This window comes from Salvelinus fontinalis, chromosome 33, assembly GCF_029448725.1.
Source record: "Salvelinus fontinalis isolate EN_2023a chromosome 33, ASM2944872v1, whole genome shotgun sequence".
Classification (NCBI taxonomy): domain Eukaryota; kingdom Metazoa; phylum Chordata; class Actinopteri; order Salmoniformes; family Salmonidae; genus Salvelinus; species Salvelinus fontinalis.
Window position 1 is genome coordinate 26,498,955 of NC_074697.1, and position 19,842 is coordinate 26,518,796.

The following is a 19,842-nucleotide window of genomic DNA, read 5'->3' on the forward strand; positions in this document are numbered from 1 at the left end:
GTACAATTTCTATGGCCAATTTTTGTTCAATGTTATGCATTTCCATCCATTCCTGAACCTGAGACCAGAAACAGTCTACCTGAGGGCAATACCAAAATGAATGGTCTATTGATTCTGTATACTCACATCAAAATCTGCAGAGCTTCGATAAATGTATGCCCCAAATATTCAACATTTTGTTGGTGGCAAGAATGATATATAATCATTTTAGCTGAAAAAGCACGAAGTCTTGAATCTTGCATAATTTTATATGTCAACTCATACACCCTGTACCACAGAATCTGTACATCAAAAATCTCTTCCCAACTATGTTACAATCTGTATGGCACAGCTGTCAACATCCTGATCCTCAAGTGAAACTGGTATGCTTTCCTATTTATGCTATTTTTATTACTCTGCCAGTTTTTATCCTTTATATTGGGCAGACAGACCAGTTCCCTACCTCCTCCCACTGCCAACTGCCTCCTCCAATTTTTGGGGTAATGCTGTAATCAATTGGTTGTAATCTTCGATTGAGCAGACCTTTCCATACAATTCTGATAACTCAATGAAAGACATAACTTTACCATTGCGATTTACTATATAATTTAAAAACAAAATACTATTTTCAAACATCTTTCCCATCAACACAGGTATTTTATTAACCAGCAAATTTGAGTTCAGCCATAATATCTGTTGTAATATTTGTTCTATCTTTTCTGGGGGATGAAATTGAAACTGTAGCCAGCTCTGCAATGCTTGTTAAAAAAAGAGAGATACTTTGAAAAAATATTTTCAATTAATCAAAAATGAGACATGGCAATCTGCACAAAGGCAAAAAGGCGATTTTTAAACAATGAATGAGCTTTTCTTACTTTATCTACTTGAGAGTAAAACTTTTGAATAAGTGAAGCTTTTAGAGAAAGGTTTAGGGCTTTAATATATAATAATCTCAACCCACCCAATTCATATTCATTATATAGATAGGCACGCCTTATCTGGTCTGGTTTAGCATCCCAGATAAAGCTCATATGATTTGAAAAACAAATCATCAGGAGTAGGCAGTGGCATAAGTAAGTGAGTAAACTGAGATTTGACTAAGGAAGAGAGATACTTTGAAATCAGGGTAATATTTCCATAATTATGGTTGCAGGATCTTGTCTATTTTTACAAGTTTTCTATTGAAATTCATTGTGGAGACCTCATTTATATATTTTGTGATATGAATACCAGTATGTCTACTTCACTGTCAGCCCATTTTATAAGTAAACTGCAGGGTAATGTAAAAGTTATATTTTTTAAAGATCCAATACGTAATATTGTACACAGGCCCAGAAAAGTTATTTAGATCTTCAATGAGACATCTAGCTCGTGGACTTAATATAAAACTTGAGTCAACGGCATATATGGACACCTTTGTTTTTAAGCCTTTGATCTGTTTTTAATAGCTAGCATTTCAATGGCCATAACGAATAGATATGGTGACATCAGACACCCTTGTTTAACTCCTCTTGACAAAACTCAAAACTCTGAGAAGTATCCGTTATTTACTCTTGGGGTTGCTATACATTACTTATACCAATTGTATAAGAGAATCACTAAATTGAAAAAATCCAGGCATTTCTAAATAAAATCCAATCTTACTTTATCAAATGCCTTTTCAAAATCCGCTATAAATACCAGGCCTGGATACTAAGATGTTCCATGATGTTCTATTATTTCTAGTAGCTGTCGTATATTAACTCCAATGTATTGTCCATGTAAAAAACCTGTCTTATCAGGATGAACAATACCTGGTAAAATCAATGTAGAATGTGTTTCTCTGCTTGATTTAGAATGTGATTGTCTGCTTGATTTACAATGTATTTGTCTGCTTGATTTCAATGTTTGTCTGCTTGATTTTCAAATGTGTTTGTCTGCTTGATCTACAATGAGTTTATTATTCATTTCTGCCATTTGTTTGCCGAGAGGCGGGGAGAGGACGTCTTCTGTTAGTAAGGTTTCATAAAATAAAACAAATATTAGGCGAAGGTTTCTTTTGCATACAGTAATGCACTCAGGAAATATATGCTTTTCATAAACAATACTGTGATACATGAATTATTTGTATTGATATGTCAAAGTCCAACGTGTCATCAAACTAAAATTCAAAGTCAAAGCAATTTAAGCATTACACTGATCTGAAGTCAAATCCAATAATATCCATATTCGGATGGCTTTGCTGTGAGTGGGTGCCACAAAATGTAATTAAAAGGTGTGTGTGAGCTTTCTCTCAAAACAAAGCTGAACTTGCATTGCAGGCAATAAATCGACTGTGATTATTTATTTTCTCCTCACTACCCCGAGGACTCAGGAAAAATCAATAACATATGCAAACATCCAACCAAACAAGATTTGCAAATCGGACTCCATAAAACAAACGCAGAGCTAAATCAAACAGAGAAACTCACTTGTGCGATAAGTATTAGTTCGGGAATTTAAACAATTTTACAGATTCCGTTTCATTTTGGCATGGGCGGTTTAAGCTACCGAATGAAAGTCAGAAATTAATAATTTAGCTAACATTGTGTTTGTGTGTATGTGTATGTGTGTGTGTGTGTGTGTGTGTGTGTGTGTGTTTCTGTGTGTGTGGTCTCTCTTCATGTGTGAAGGACTCATTTGGTCCGGCCCAGGATTGCTGTGGCAGTTAGAAACATAGACGTTTCACACTTCCTTGGCCTTTTAAAACTGAGAATAAAATCAAGAGAATCTCCAGATATTACTAGGAACACTTTCCTCAGTCATCCATGTAACTCCTTCCTTCCTACCATGAGTTAACAGATAACTGGGGGCTTGATTAGAAGGGGAAATATAATTGATTTAGTTATTTATAAGGTGTGAAAATTAGCTGTCAAACAGCACCAGAGAGTCCAGTGCTGTCACCAATGGAACGGATGGGGAGGAATACCAAACACCAGGAGTGACAGGAAAAATACAGTTTACACAACCACAGTACAACTGAGGGCCTCACCTTCAACATATTTTGTAACATAGCCTACAGAGAAAGAGGGCAAGGTCCCTGTCATGTTTGAATTCAGCCATCTGCCCAGTAACATTTTTGTTGAGGTAAAACAAAATATTTTTCTAAGCCCTCTTCCTTTATGGCTGCACGCAAAAGGTTTAGTTTCTTATCTTTAAAGTAAGGTGAAAAAAGACAGGGGTAAATCCAGCTGAATACCCAAAGACATGGGAAAAAGGGTTGTTTTAACAGGGCAACAGATGTACAGTTGAAGTCGGAAGTTTACATAAACTTAGGTTGGCGACATTAAAACTTGTTTTTCAACCACTCCACTAATTTCTCGGTTAGGACATCTACTTTGTGCATGAAACAAGTAATTTTTTCAACAATTATTTACAGACATATTATTTCACTTATAATTCACTGTATCACAATTCCAGTGGGTCAGAAGTGTACACACACTAAATTGACTGTGCCTTTAAACAGCCTGGAAAATTCCAGAAAATGATGTCATGGCTTTAGAAGATTCTGATAGGCTAATTGACATATTTTGAGTCAATTGGAGGTGTACCTGTGTATGTATTTCAAGGCCTACCATCACACTCAGTGCCTCTTTGCTTGACATCATGAGAAAATAAAAATAAATCAGCCATGACCTCAGAAAAAGTCTGGCTCATCCTTGGGAGCAATTTCCAAACGCCTGAAGGTACCACGTTCATCGGTACAAACAATAGTACGCAAGTATAAACACCATGGGACCATGCAACCGCCATACTGTTCAGGATGGAGACACGTTCTGTCTCCTAGAGATGAACGTACTTTTTTGCGAAAAGTGCAAATCAATCCCAGAACAGCACAGGACCTTGTGAAGATGCTGGAGGAAACAGGTACAAAATTATCTATATCCACAGTAAAACAAGTCCTATATCGACATAACCTGAAAGGCCACTCAGCAAGGAAGAAGACATTGCTCCAAAACCACCATAAAAAAGCCAGACTACGGTTTGCAACTGCACATGGGGATGGGTCATTTGGCAATAATGACCATTGTTATGTTTGGTGGAAAAAGGGGGAGGCTTGCAAGCCGAAGAGCACCATCCCAACTGTGAAGCACAGGGGTGGCAGCATCATGTTGTGGGGGTGCTTTGCTGCAGGAGGGACTGGTGCAATTCACAAAATAGATGGCATCATGAGGCAGGAAAATGTATATATTGAAGCAACATCTTAAGACATCAGTCAGGAGTTAAAGCTTGGTCGCAAATGGGTCTTCCAAATGGATAATGACCCCAAGGATACTTCCAAAGTTCTGGTAAAATGGCTTAAGGACAACAAAGTCAAGGTATTGGAGTGGCCATCACAAAACCCTGACCTCAATCCTGTAGAACATTTCTGGGCAGAATTGAAAAAGCGTGTGCGAGCAAGGAGGCCTACAAACCTGACTCAGTTACACCAGCTCTGTCAGGAGGAATGGGCCAAAATTCACCCAACTTATTGTGGGAAGCTTGTGGAAGGCTCCCCAAAATGTTTGACCCAAGTGAAACAATTTAAAGGCACTGCTACCAAATACTAATTGAGTGTATGTAAACTTCTGACCCACTGGGAATGTGATGAAAGAAATAAAAGCTGAAATAAGTCATTCTCTACTATTATTCTGACATTTCACATTATTTAAATGAAATGGTGATCCTAACTGACCTAAGACAGGGAGTTTTTAGTATGATTAAATGTCAGGAATTGTGAAAAAATTAGTTTAAATGTATTTGGCTAAGGTGTATGTAAACTTCCAACTTCCAACTTCCCATGTCAGGACAGACATGGGCAGACAGGCTGATCTTTGAGTGGGAAAGAGCCTCTCTCTTTTAGCTTGCGAGACAAAGAGCCTAACGTCCATTCACACTGTTCACTGGTAATGTGGTGGAAAGAGCTCCAGGGATGTGGTGCATTTCAGCTGCCCTGGTTACGCTGTGTACTCGTGCTACACCTCTGTCTCCAGGCCCTGGGCCTTTGTATATGGCTGAAGGGAGAGAGGGAGGCCATGCATGATAACGGGTTCGTTGTTTCTTATTCCCCGGCTCCTTCCATAAGGTAGTTACATACAGTAAGCGTTGAGAATGGACTCTGTTACGTTCCCCATTTTCTGTGTTGTGGGTTTGTATGTATGTGTGTGTATTTCAGGATGTCTTCCTGGATTCCAAGCAGCTGATTGGTCGGCCCATCACTGATTGGATCTCTGGCCCACCCTCTCGTCAGTGGAAACAGCTGTCTCATCAAGTACAGACTCCTTCTCCAGCTTGATAAAAGCCAGTGTTCCTTCATCAGGCGAGAGCTTCTTTGTATGTCCTCTGTAAGTTGTTGACCGTATTTTGTAGCCGCTCCATCAGAGGTATGTGTATGCCATAGGACTTAGTGTTTTTGCTTTATAGAAATTGTTCACTAAGTATTGGTGAATTATTCTGTTTCATTTGTTCCCAAGGGAGGAAGGGGAACACACCTTGGGAGTGTTTAGGCAAGAGGCCTGTGGGCAAACATAACCCGTAATATTGAATCTGTCTATGTACACGAGGTAAGACCTGGGCAGACCACCCCTGTGTTTTGGTTAGCGCGTCAGTTAGTACTAAAGGTTAGGTAGGGAAGGGGACTCCTTTTACTTTCTTTGCTTTCATTCCGTCCAGCCCCTTTTCCCCACCTTACTGTGTTTTAAGGAATAATTAATTCCCTGTAAATTAAATTTCTCTGCCTTTGTTGTCCTTCCCTGCACCTACGATCACATTCTTTCCGCTAGAGTTATACAGTCTTAGAAAAAGGTCATTGTGGTTCAAGATTTTCCTGGAGAAGTATAGCCACATGTATACCTGTTTTGAGTTGATACATTTTGCATTCTTTACAAACGCATGAAGGTTAAACATTGGTTCTAAAAGCAGGTTCAGATTATGTCTGTCATTTCTTACCAACATAAATGACGTAGAAGCTTCTGGTCTGTCTTTTCATCCCCTCTGGGACCATCTATTCACATTCTAACAATCATGTATTACATCTATTGAAACCTCCACTTTATATGGAGCTTAGAATGAAATCAGTTCTCTCTGCTCCCTTCCTCTTGCGGTTTGCAATGTGTAACGTGATTTGCGTTGACACGCATCTCCACAGCTTGTATCTGCCTCGCGCTCACAACGAGGCTTTTAAGTGGCAATTTGGGCCTTATTGAACTCTGCTAAAAGCACAGAGCTATTTGTCATTCATTTAATTTCCCTAGACAAACATCTAGAGGTAATATTGGACATTTTATGAACTGTGAGCAATATGGGACTGGGAGGGAGTGTTTGGGGATCAAGTGTTAAGGTTTGCCCGTTTCAGCCACACTGGGATTCCCCCCGTTCGCTATCCTCCAGCCGGTCTTGGTCCTAACAGTTTGTCTGGCTTTGATGAATGTAACAGGGGCCTCCCTCTTCACTCTGTGATCCATCAGGGCTGATAGGTGTACAGTACTGAACCCCACAATTACATTAGGGACAGCAGACTTTGTCTTGGAGTCTCAGGAGACACGATGAGAACTGACCACCTGCTCTCTCATGTAAGCCCTCCCTGGATGGTGGTAGACACAAGCATGTTAAAGATGGAGAACACTGTCTGTACTGCAGACCATTTGAGCAAGCCTAATGCAGCAGCAGCAGAATACTGTGTCCTCATGGGAGGCAAATGTGTAAACTCTGCTTTGCTCCCTCTGAGTGATGGAGCTAGACACAGCAGTCTCAGCTCAAATTGTGCCTGTGTCTCACCTTCAGGGAATTACTGCCCAAGCTGTAAATGTGATTTGGATTAATCCGTAACAATCTACACGAAGCATGGAAATCCCATAGAAAAAATTGAAAGCATCATTAATTTACTCGAGCTTGTTGTTCTTCCTGAGACACCCGCAAACTTGTGAAATAAAGGATAAAAATGGAGGGCCTTTTTTTTTTTTACATTGACTCCCTGGGAGCTCGGCTTTAATGCACCCTCACTTTAGCTACACCTTAAACCGATCAATGTCTTTCCTTTCCCCCTCATTCGAGACAGATAGCATCTCCATCCATCTTCCAAATGATACAGTGGAATAGGGCCTGTCTGTCAGCCTTGACATGGAACCAACCTTCAAAGGCCTGCAGAGAAAGGTCAATCTCATAGAGGAGCCTAGACACAAGGTGCATTAGTCCGCCTCTCCATCCTCATTACAGCTGACCATAAGTACCAGAAACCCTCCTGTCTCCTATTTCTTCAGGCCTTTCTAGCAGTTCAATTAGGTGTGATAGAAAGTGCATGTATCCTCTCTACTCATCCTGACAGCTGAAGGCTGGTCAGAGTCCACCCTAAACACAAGGTCATATTAATTACATCATGTGTATGATTCTCTTTAACACTATGAACCAGTAGGCAAGCTGAAGCATTATAGCTGACAGATTGTATCTGTGGATTCACCTTTAAAACCTCTACAGGATCGGTTGGTCCCCTACAGGATGGTTGAGCTAATGTAGGCTAATGCGATTAGCATGAGGTTGTAAGTAACAAGAACATTTCCCAGGACATAGACATACAGTGGGGCAAAAAAAGTATTTAGTCAGCCACCAATTGTGCAAGTTCTCCCACTTAAAAAGATGAGAGGCCTGTAATTTTCATCATAGGTACACTTCAACTATGACAGACAAAATGAGAAATAAAAATCCAGAAAATCACATTGTAGGATTTTTTATTAATTAATTTGCAAATTATGGTGGAAAATAAGAATTTGGTCACCTACAAACAAGCTGTATTAATGGCACCTGTTTGAACTTGTTATCAGTATAAAAGACACCTGTCCACAACCTCAAACAGTCACACTCCAAACTCCACGATGGCCAAGACCAAAGAGCTGTCAAAGTACACCAGAAACAAAATTGTAGACCTGCACCAGGCTGGGAAGACTGAATCTGCAATAGGTAAGCAGCTTGGTTTGAAGAAATCAACTGTGGGAGCAATTATTAGGAAATGGAAGACATACAAGACCACTGATAATCTCCCTCGATCTGGGGCTCCACGCAAGATCTCACCCCATGGGGTCAAAATGATCACAAGAACGGTGAGCAAAAATCCCAGAACCACACGGGGGGACCTAGTGAATGACCTGCAGAGAGCTGGGACCAAAGTAACAAAGCCTACCATCAGTAACACACTACGCTGCCAGGGACTCAAATCCTGCAGTGTCAGACGTGTCCCCCTGCTTAAGCCAGTACATGTCCAGGCCCGTCTGAAGTTTACTAGAGAGCATTTGGATGATCCAGAAGAAGATTGGGAGAATGTCATATGGTCAGATGAAACCAAAATATAACTTTTTGGTAAAAACTCAACTCGTCGTGTTTGGAGGACAAAGAATGCTGAGTTGCATCCAAAGAACACCATACCTACTGTGAAGCATGGGGGTGGAAACATCATCCTTTGGGGCTGTTTTTCTGCAAAGGGACCAGGACGACTGATCCGTGTAAAGGAAAGAATGAATTTTGAGTGAAAACCTCCTTCCCTCAGCAAGGACATTGAAGATGAAACGTGGCTGGGTCTTTCAGCATGACAATGATCCCAAACACACTGCCCGGGCAACGAAGGAGTGGCTTCGTAAGAAGCATTTCAAGGTCCTGGAGTGGCCTAGCCAGTCTCCAGATATCAACCCCATAGAAAATCTTTGGAGGGAGTTGAAAGTCCGTGTCGCCCAGCAACAGCCCCAAAACATCACTGCTCTAGAGGAGATCTGCATGGAGGAATGGGCCAAAATACCAGCAACAGTGTGCGAAAACCTTGTGAAGACTTACAGAAAACGTTTGACCTCTGTCATTGCCAACAAAGGGTATATAACAAAGTATTGAGATTAACTTTTGTTATTGACCAAATACTTATTTTCCACCATAATTTGCAAATAAATTCATTAAAAATCCTACAATGTGATTTTCTGGACATTTTTTTCTAATTTTGTCTGTCATAGTTGAAGTGTACCTATGATGAAAATTACAGGCCTCTCTCATCTTTTTAAGTGGGAGAACTTGCACAATTGGTGGCTGACTAAATACTTTTTTGCCCCACTGTATCTGATATTGGCAGAAAGCTTAAATTCTTGTTAATCTAACTGCACTGTCCAATTTACAGTAGCTATTACAGTGAAACAATACCATGCTATTGTTCGAGGAGAGTGCACAATTATGAATTTGAAAAATTAATAAACTAATTTGGCACATTGGGCAGTCTTTACAACATTTTGAACAGAAATGCAATGGTTCATTGGATCAGTCTGAAACGTTGTACATACACTGCTGCCATCTAGTGGCCAACATCTAAATTACACCTGGACTGGAATAATACATCATGGCCTTCCTCTTGCATTTCAAAGATGAAGGATAAAAAAATACAAAAAATGCATGTTTTTTTCTTTGTAATATCTTTTACCAGATCTAATGTGTTACATTCTCCTACATTCATTTCACATTTACACAAACTTCAAAGTGTTTCCTTTCAAATGGTATCAAGAATACGCATATCCTTGCTTCATGTCCTGAGCTACAGGCAGTTTGTAACGGCGTTCCTCTCTCTCTTCATAAGAAGAGGTGGAGTAGTGATCGAGCCAAGGCGCAGCGGGTTGTGAATACATGATGATTTATTAAATAAACAAAACAGACAAAGACGAAAACGAACTATACTTGATATAACTAACAAAATAACAAAACGATGTAGACAGACCTGAACAAACGAACTTACAAATACACGAAGCACGCTAACACAGGAACAGACTACATAAACGCACGAACAAACCGAAACATTCCCGTATGGTGTAACATCGACACAGACACAGGAGACAATCACCCAACAAACAAACAGTGAAAACACCCTACCTAAATATGACTCTTAATTAGAGGAGAACGCAAAACACCTGCCTCTAATTAAGAGCCATACCAGGCAACCAAAACCAACATAGAAACAGATAACATAGACTGCCCACCCAAAACACATGCCCTGACCTAAACACATACAAAAACAACATAAAACAGGTCAGGACCGTTACAGAACCCCCCCCTCAAGGTGCGAACTCCGGGCGCACCAGCACAAAGTCCAGGGGAGGGTCTGGGTGGGCAGTTGACCACGGTGGTGGCTCCGGCTCTGGACGCTGTCCCCACACCACCATAGTCACTCCCCGTTTCTGTCTTCCCCTCCCAATGACCACCCTAAAACTCACATCCCCTAAATAAACGGCCAGCACCAGGAGAAGGGGCAGCACCGGGACAAGGGGCAGCACCGGGACAAGGGGCAGCACCGGGACAAAGGCGAGCACCAGGATAAGGGGCAGCACCAGGATAAAGACCACCAGAGGTGGAATAACCCGCACCGGGCTATGTAGGCGAACCGGGGAAACCATGCGTAAGGCAGGTGCCATGTATGCCGGCCCGAGGAGACGCACTGGAGACCAGACGCGTATGACACCTGGCTCAATACCCAATCTAGCCCTACCAGTGCGGGGAGGTGGAATAACCCGCACTGGGCTATGCACTCGTACAGGAGACACCGTGCGCTCTACTGCGTAACACGGCGCCTGCCCGTACTCCCGCTCTCCACGGTAAGCCTGGGAAGTGGGCGCAGGTCTCCTACCTGCCCTTGGCCCACTACCTCCTAGCCCCCCCCCAAGAAATTGTTGGGAATTACTTACGGGCTTTTTGGGCTTCCGTGCCAGACGTGTTCCCTCATAGCTCCGGTTCCTCTCTCCGGTAGCCTCTGCTCTCCCCAGTGCCTCCAGCTGCTCCCATGGCTTTTCGGGCTTCCAGCCACGTCTCCTTGCTGCCTCCTCAAACCACCGCTCCTGGGCTTTAGCTGCCTCCCTCTCGTCCTGAGAGCGGCGATTCTCTCCTGCCTTAGCCCAGGGACCTTCTCCATTCAATATCTGCTCCCAAGTCCAGAAATCCTTGTTTTCCTGTCCCTTACTCCAATTACTCCGCTGCTTGGCTCTGGAAGGGTGGGTGATTCTGTAACGGCGTTCCTCTCTCTCTTCATAAGAAGAGGTGGAGTAGTGATCGAGCCAAGGCGCAGCGGGTTGTGAATACATGATGATTTATTAAATAAACAAAACAGACAAAGACGAAAACGAACTATACTTGATATAACTAACAAAATAACAAAACGATGTAGACAGACCTGAACAAACGAACTTACAAATACACGAAGCACGCTAACACAGGAACAGACTACATAAACGCACGAACAAACCGAAACATTCCCGTATGGTGTAACATCGACACAGACACAGGAGACAATCACCCAACAAACAAACAGTGAGAACACCCTACCTAAATATGACTCTTAATTAGAGGAGAACGCAAAACACCTGCCTCTAATTAAGAGCCATACCAGGCAACCAAAACCAACATAGAAACAGATAACATAGACTGCCCACCCAAAACACATGCCCTGACCTAAACACATACAAAAACAACATAAAACAGGTCAGGACCGTTACACAGTTAGATATGGGTATGTCATTTTAGGCGTCAATTGAAAAAAAGGGGCTGATCCTTTAAGGCAGAAAGAGAGCAGAGTTGTAGGTCAGGATCATGGTTACGGCTGCGTATGGCCAGGCAAGGCTGGGTGAAGATGTAGGCTGGTACCCAGCGGATGAGGAGCTGCAGTGGTGAGCTTGCTTGACAGGCAGATCTCATGTTTTATAGGACACACATCATGTGCTGCTTTTCTCATCCTTTAGAGGCTGGTTCAGTTAGCTTTGTGTTTATGTTCACAAAGCTAGTCTCAGGAGACACCATGAGGACTGACCACCTGGTGGTCATTTTTAAACTAATTTATGCTATTTAAAACACACACACAAACATCAATGAACCCTCTATATGTGTGTATGTTAATCTGAGGAGAAAAATAGCTTTAATCTTTGTTTCTCTTTTGTATTGTCAGGGTTTATTCATGCCTTATCCTGGATCTGCTGACAGGTCTGTCAAATCAGAAAAAAGTTTATTGGTGGCGTATCAGATTTGCAGATGTTATCGCAGGTGCAGCGAAATGCTTGTGTTTCTAGCTCCAACAGCACAGTAATAATATCTAGCAATACAAAACAATACGAACATAACCCAAAAAAGTAAAACAAATAAAGTTAGAACGAGCATTGTCCAGAGTCCAGAAAGTATTCACACCCCTTGACCTTTTCCACATTTTGTTGTTACAGCCTGAATTTAAAATTAAATAAATTTAGATTTTGTGTCACTGATCTACACACAATACCCCGTAATGTCAAAGTGGAATTATGTTTTTCGAAATGTTTCCAAATAATTTACAGATGAAAAGCTGAAGTGTCAATAAGTATGCAAACACTTTTTGATATGGCAAGCCCAAATAAGTTCAGGGCTACAAATGTGCTTAACAAGTTACATATAAGTTGCATGGACTCAATCTGTGTGCAACAATATTGTTGCTTTTTTTAATGTAATTTTTTGTATTTGACTAATTTCGTGATATCCAATTGTGATCCAATTATGATCTTCACTCATCGCTGCAAAACCCAACGGGCATGGGAGAAGTAAAGGTTGAGTCATGCGTCTTCCGAAACATGACCTACCAAACCATACTTAACACCCGCCCGCTTAACCCCGAAGCCCCCCGGCCAAACCCTCCCCTAACCCGGACTACGCTGGGCCAATTGTGCGCCGCCCTATCGGACTCCCCGTCACGGCCGGTTGCGACACAGCCTGGGAGGCAATTATATTGTTTAACATGATTTTTAAATGATTACCCCACACATCTCAGTACCCCACACATACAATTATCTGTAAGGTCCCTAAGTCGAGCAGTGAATTTCAAGCAGAAATTCAACCACAAAGACGAGGGCGGTAGATGGGTAAAAAAAACTGACATTGAATATCCCTTTGAGCATTGTGCAGTTATTAATTTTACACTTTGGATGGTGTATCAATACACCCAGTCACTACAAAGATACAGGCCTCCTTCCTAAACCGGTTGCCGTAGAGGAAGGGAACCACTCAGGGATGTCATCATGAGGCCACTGGGGACTTTAAAACAGTTATAGAGTGTATTGTCTGTGATAGGACATAACTGACATAACAACATTCTAAATGACAGAGTGAAATGAAGGAAGCCCGTATAGAATAAAAAATATTCCAAAACATACATCCTGTTTTCAACAAGGCACTGAAGTAATACTGCAAAAACTGTCAAAGAAAGGAACTTTTTTGTCCTGAATACAAAGTGTTATGTTTGGGGCAAATCAATGAGTACCACTCATCTTTTTAAAGAATGGTGGTGGCTGCATCATGTTATGGGTATGCTCGTCATCGGCAAGGACTAGGGAGTTTTTTTTGCTAAAAAGAAACGTAATAGATCTAAGCACAGGCAAAATCCTAGAGGAAACCTGGTTAAGTTTGCTTCCAAAGGACACTGGGTGACAAATTTGCCTTTCAGCAGCACTATAACCTAAAACACAACGACAAATATACACTGTAGTTGCTTACCAAGACAACTGTGAATGTTCCTGAGTGGTCTAGGTTCCGGCTTGAAAATCTATGGCAAGACTTGAACATGGCTATCTAGCAATGATCAAAAACCAACTTGACAAACGTTTTAAATAACAATGGGCAAATCTTGTAAAATCCAGGTTTGCAAAGCTCTTAGAGTCTTACTCAGAAAGACTCACAGCTGTAATTAATGCAAAAGGGGATTCTAACATGTATTGTCATGTACTGCCCTTTCCCATCTAGACAAAAGGAACACCTATGTGAGAATGCTGTTCATTAACTATAGCTCAGCATTCAACACCATAGTGCCCACAAAGCTCCTCACTAAGCTAAGGACCATGGAACTAAACAGCTCCCTCTGCAACTGGATCCTGGACTTCCTGACGGGCCGCTGTACTTCCTGTTCACCCACGACCACCATCATTATGTTTGCTGATGACACAACAGTGGTAGGCCTGATGACCGACAACGATGAGACAGCCTATAGGGAGGAGGTCAGAGACCTGGCAGTGTGGTTCCAGGACAACAATGTGAGCAAGACAAAGGAGCTGATCGTGGACTACAGGAAAAGGCCGGCCGAACAGGCCCCCATGAACATCGTCGAGGCTGTAGTGGAGTGGGTCGAGAGTTTCAAGTACCTTGGTGTCCAAATCACCAACGAACTATCATGGTCCAAACACATCAAGACAGTCATGAAAAGGGCATGACAACACCTTTTCCCCCTCAGGAGACTGAAAAGATTTGGCATGGGTCCCTAGATCTTCAAAAAGTTCTACAGCTGCACCATTGAGAGCATCCTGACCGGTTGCATTACCACTTGGTATGGCAACTGCTCAAGATCTGACCGTAAGGCGCTTCAGAGGGTAGTGCGTACGGCTCAGTAGATCACTGTGGCCACGCTTCCTACCATCCAGGACCTATATACCAGGTAGTGTCAGAGGAAGGCCCTAAAAATTGTTAAAGACTCCAGTCACCCAAGTCATAGACTGTTCTCTCTGCTGAACCCCTCGACAACGTTCCGCTGAAAAGGCAGCGTGGGAAATTATTATATATAGATTTTTTAAATATGTAACTTTCACACATTAACAAGTCCAATACAGCAAATGAAAGATGAACATCTTGTTAATCTACCCATCATGTCCGATTTCAAAAATGCTTTACAGCGAAAGCACAACATATGATTATGTTTGATCACCACCAAGTCAAAAAAACACACAGCCATTTTTCCAGCCAAAGATAGGAGTCACAAAAAGCAGAAATAGAGATAAAATTATTCACTAATCTTTGATGATCTTCATCAGAAGACACTCATAGGACGTCATGTTATACAATACATATATGTTTTGTTCAATAAAGTTAATATTTATATCCAAAAACCTCAGTTTACATTGGCGCCATGTTCAGAAATGCCTCCAAAATATCCGGAGAAATTGCAGAGCCACGTCAAATAACATAAATATTCATCATAAACTTTGATGAAAGATACATGTTTTATATAGAATTAAAGATACACTTGTTCATAATGCAACCACTGTGTCAGATTTCAAAAAACCTTTACGTAAAAAGCAAACCATGCAATAATCTGATGCGGTACTCAGAACATTGAAAAAAACATTCCGCCATGTTGGAGTCAACAGAAATCAGAAATTACATTATAAATATTCCCTTACCTTTGATGATCTTCATCATAATGCACTCCCAGGAATCCTAGTTCCAAAATAAATTGTTGTTTTGTTCGATAATATCCATTATTTATGTCCAAGTAGCTACTTTTTGATAGCACGTTTAGTACACATATCCAAAAGCTCGTGCAGGACCAGCCGAAAGTTGGACGAAAACTTCAAAAAGTTATATTACAGGTCGAAGAAACTTGTCAAACTAAGTATAGAATCAATCTTTAGGATGTTATCATGAATATTCAATGACGTTCCAACCGGAGAATTCCTTTTGTGTGTAGAGAAGCAATGGAACGCAGGTCGCTATCATGTGAAATGCGCGTGACCAGGCTCTCTGCCAGACCACAGACTCAAACAGCTCCCATCCGGCTCCACATCACAGTAGAAGCCTCATTGAAGGTTACACAGACTGTTGACATCTAGTGGAAGCCGTAGGAAGTCTAAACATATCCATATCCTACTGTGCATTCAATAGGGACTGAGTTGAAAATCGACCAACCTCAGATATCCCACTTCCTGGTTGGATTTTTCTCTGTTTTTTTGCCTGCCATATGAGTACTGTTATACTCACAGACATCATTCAAACAGTTTTAGAAACTTCAGAGTGTTTTCTACCCAATAGTAATAATAATATGCATATATTAGCATCTGGGACAGAGTAGGAGGCAGTTCACTCTGGGCACGCGATTCATCCAAAAGTGAAAATGCTGCCCCCTATTAAGGGCTTGTAAGTAAGCGTTTCACAGTAAGGTCTACTACACCTGTTGTATTCGGCGTATGTGACAAATACAATATGATTTGATATTATGTCAAATGTCCTTTGAGTGGGGGACCATTCTTGATACACACAGGAAACTGGTGTGTCTGGCACCTACTACCATACCCTGTTAAAAAGCACTTAAATCTTTTGTCTTGCCTATTCACCCTCTGAATGGCACACATACACAATCCATGTCTCAATTGTCTGAAGACTTCAAATTCCTTCTTTACCCTGTCTCCTTCCCTTCATCTACACTGATTGAAGTGGATTCAACAAGTGATATAAATCAAAGATCATAGATTCCTGGATTCACCTGGTCAGTCCATGTCATGGAAAGAGCATGTGTTCTTAATTTTTTCCCCATGAATTGAGGCTGTTCTGAGGGCAAAAGGGGGTCAACTCAATATTAGGAAGGTGTTCCTAATGTTTTGTACACTCAGTGTATATACTGTATAATGGTGTGTATTGACAGGATATGAATAGAACAAGTGTGTACAGCAGCAGTTATATACTGTAGGATTAGCCATGACTAGAATAATGCATATACATTCAAAGTGGGTGAAACAGTATTTAAACATTATTAAAGTGACCAGTGTTACATGACTCTATGCACATAGGGCAGCAGTCTCTAAGGTGCAGGGTAGTGTACCGGGTGGTAGCCGGTTAGTAAAAGTGGTAGCCGGCTAGTAGCAGTCTGGTCTCAGCATTAGTTGGCTAGGTAAATTACACTGATGGTTTTGTTTATGTTGCACATGGCCATGTCACTGTATATTTCTTGTGGTTTTTAATTAACAACTAATGTACAACACGCTTGTAGGGATCAAAGAAATACATGGTCCTCAAATTAGGAGGCTATGCATATTTTGACATCACAGTAACCTGTAAAGTCTGAGTGACAGAAACAATCAGATTGGGTTGGGCAAATTAAAGCAATGACTCATCAGTGACACCAGTGTTACTCATCATCCCTTTAAGCCACACTTGATGAATGATGAAAGCTGTTTGGCTTTGTAAAGTCTAAGAAACACTCTGATGAGTCTGTATACAGACTCTAAAAAGTAATCTGTTCTGAATAGAAAAACAACCCCTCCCTAATAAGATCAATGATGCAATTAAACATGGGTCTCATTTTCAGGATGAATGTACCAAATAAACTGCCATTATGAATGTTGGCTATATTTACAGACTGCATGTGTTTATCTCATTATTTATGTATTATTTCTTGCAAATTTGAATATCCTTTTCAGAACCTTTGCTAATAACACCATCCTTGTGCCACTCAGTTACACAGGTACAAGAGCAACTTAATGTTAAGTGTATTACAAAAACAGCTAATGTAACATTGTCTCCCTTCTCGCATTGGGAATATTTCAAATGAGAGTACTTCTCGTGCCAAGCTTATTGCATGGTAATTGCCAAATGCTGGGGCTGGGTTGTACTATTTCAGCACAAACACTTATCAGATTTATGTGAAGCTTAGCGCAAGCCCCACTTTAAAGGTAGCCAACTATTTCCTCTATTTCAATGGCTTTAAACTGCTTAGCCTCAGCCCATTCACTCTAGCAGGATGCAGTATCTCTAACATTTCTCATTACACCACATTTTAAAAGGGCACGCGAACAAAGAGGCCGAGCGCAGTGAAGCCACCCAAAGTTCCTGGATGGGTGGTTGTATTTCTGACATTACAGTACATACTCATGTCCATCCTGCTAGGGCCCAAATCTGCTTATACCGTAAGTGCAGATAATGTTTGCTTGCCACAACATAAGAGGGATAAAATCGTCAGAGGCCAGACAGCGTGTGTTGGGATGGGGAAGCTCCCACTCTGCTCAGTCCCATGCTCTGAGATCCAACTCGTGTTTTATGGACCACAGGAGAGACAGGGCACAGGCAGTCCATAAAAGCTTGACTGTTAGGGGTAAATGTGTAAAGGTGACATGACCCTTTGTACGGGAGAAAAGGTGATCCTGACTTCTATTCCCCCCTTTAATCCTTTACCACCTAGCAACGCCTCTCTTACACCTGTGACCAATCACAAAGGGAGGTTGGATGAGCGTAGAGACAACATGTCTACGGATACTACCTCACAGCAAGGAAATGGATATAGCAATTTCAACCAGCACTACAAAAAGAGAGTGACACGCTTATACACACATGAACTGGTTAAGTTTTTACCTATGAAAGTGGAACCACTCTGTGAAAGGTATGATTTTCAAAAGAATTGTGCATGAAATTCAGCTTGAAACAATTGGAGCCCCTTTTGTAATTTTATTCTCTACAGTATTAAAGTTTCAGACATCCCTTAAGGCAGGAGAGTATCCGGAATGTAACTCTTAAATCAGAATGCAGTGTTGGAGATTGGACTGATCTACAGAAGTGTTTTATCCTGGGCTATAAGCAACAACCATAATAGGCCTATCTTCTTCCAGTCCAGACTGAAGGAAGCAGATTGGTACAGCTGACACGTGCTGTACCAAGCTGACACGTGCTTCTGGCACCAAGCCTCACATAGTCTTGAAAACCCGACTCCAGCCAAGAGACTAGGGTTTGGTTTCAACGACGGATTCTTTTGGAAACTTCAATAACGTAAAAAAAGAAAATCTGGGGTGGATCCTCTTCAGACAACTCTCCCAACAAATCACAAGGCAGACATGCCAATACGTTGTGATTCTTAACTAAAGTTTGCAGGCAAAACCTTTGCAGTAGTTTTTAGTGAAGGTAGATGATGCAAACTAGCCACTTGCGAAATGCACCCATTAAAAATAGCCACTGTGATCTCCATATTGCTAGCTATATTTGGTATTTTATTCAAAAAGTAGTGACGTAGGCAGAGACGTAGTAGAACGTCGGTTATGTAATTATTACCCCAGCATGTCCGTTTTTCCAGTGGGCGATTCGGACGGTATTAGTTTTACCAAACTGCGAGGAGGCAGAGACATCAGATCATTTTAATTTGGTACTGTCCACATGTAGCTCGTTTTTGTTCACAGGTCCAGGAAAGGCTGAAGAATTACAACAGTTGAACTAACGCTGCAGATAGCAATAGACCAGTCTCAACGTCAACAGTGAATAGGCGACTCCGGGATGCTGGCCTTCTAGGCAGAGTTGCAAATGAAAAACCATATCTCAGACTGGCCAATAAAAATAAAAGATTAAGATGGGCAAAAGAACTCAGACACTGGACAGAGAATCTCTGCCTAGAAGGCCAGCATGCCGAAGTCGCCTCTTCACTGTTGACGTTGAGAATGGTGTTTTGCAGGTACTAGTTAATGAAGCTACCAGTTGAGGACTTGTGAGGTGTCTGTTTCTCAAACTATACACTGTAATGACTTGTCCTCTTGCTCAATTGTGCACCGGGGTCTCCCACTCCTCTTTCTATTCTGGTTAGAGCCAGTTTGAGCTGTTCTGTGAAGGGAGTAGTACACGGCATTGTACGAGATCGTCAGTTTCTTGGCAATTTGTTGGTTTTGCTGCGAAATGGGAATCCGATTCTAGATTTCATTTTGGATTTGAGATGCTTATTATGAGTCTGGAAGGAGAGTTTACAGTCTAGCCAGACACGTAGATATTTGTCGTTGTCCACATATTCTAAGTCAGAACCGTCCAGAGTAGTGATGGTAGTTGGGCTAGCGGGTGTGGGCAATCGTTTGAAGAGCATGCATTTCATTTTACTTGCATTTAAGAATAATTGGAGGCCACGGAAGGAGTGTTGTATGGCATTGAAGCTCATTTGGAGGTTTGTTAACATAGTGTCCAAAGAAGGGCCAGATGTATACAGAATGGTGTCGTCTGCGTAGAGATGGATCAAAGAATCACCCGCAGCAAGAGCGACATCATTGATATATACAGAGAAAAGAGTCGGCCAGAGAATTGAACCCTGTGGCACCCCCATAGAGACTGCCAGAGGTCCGG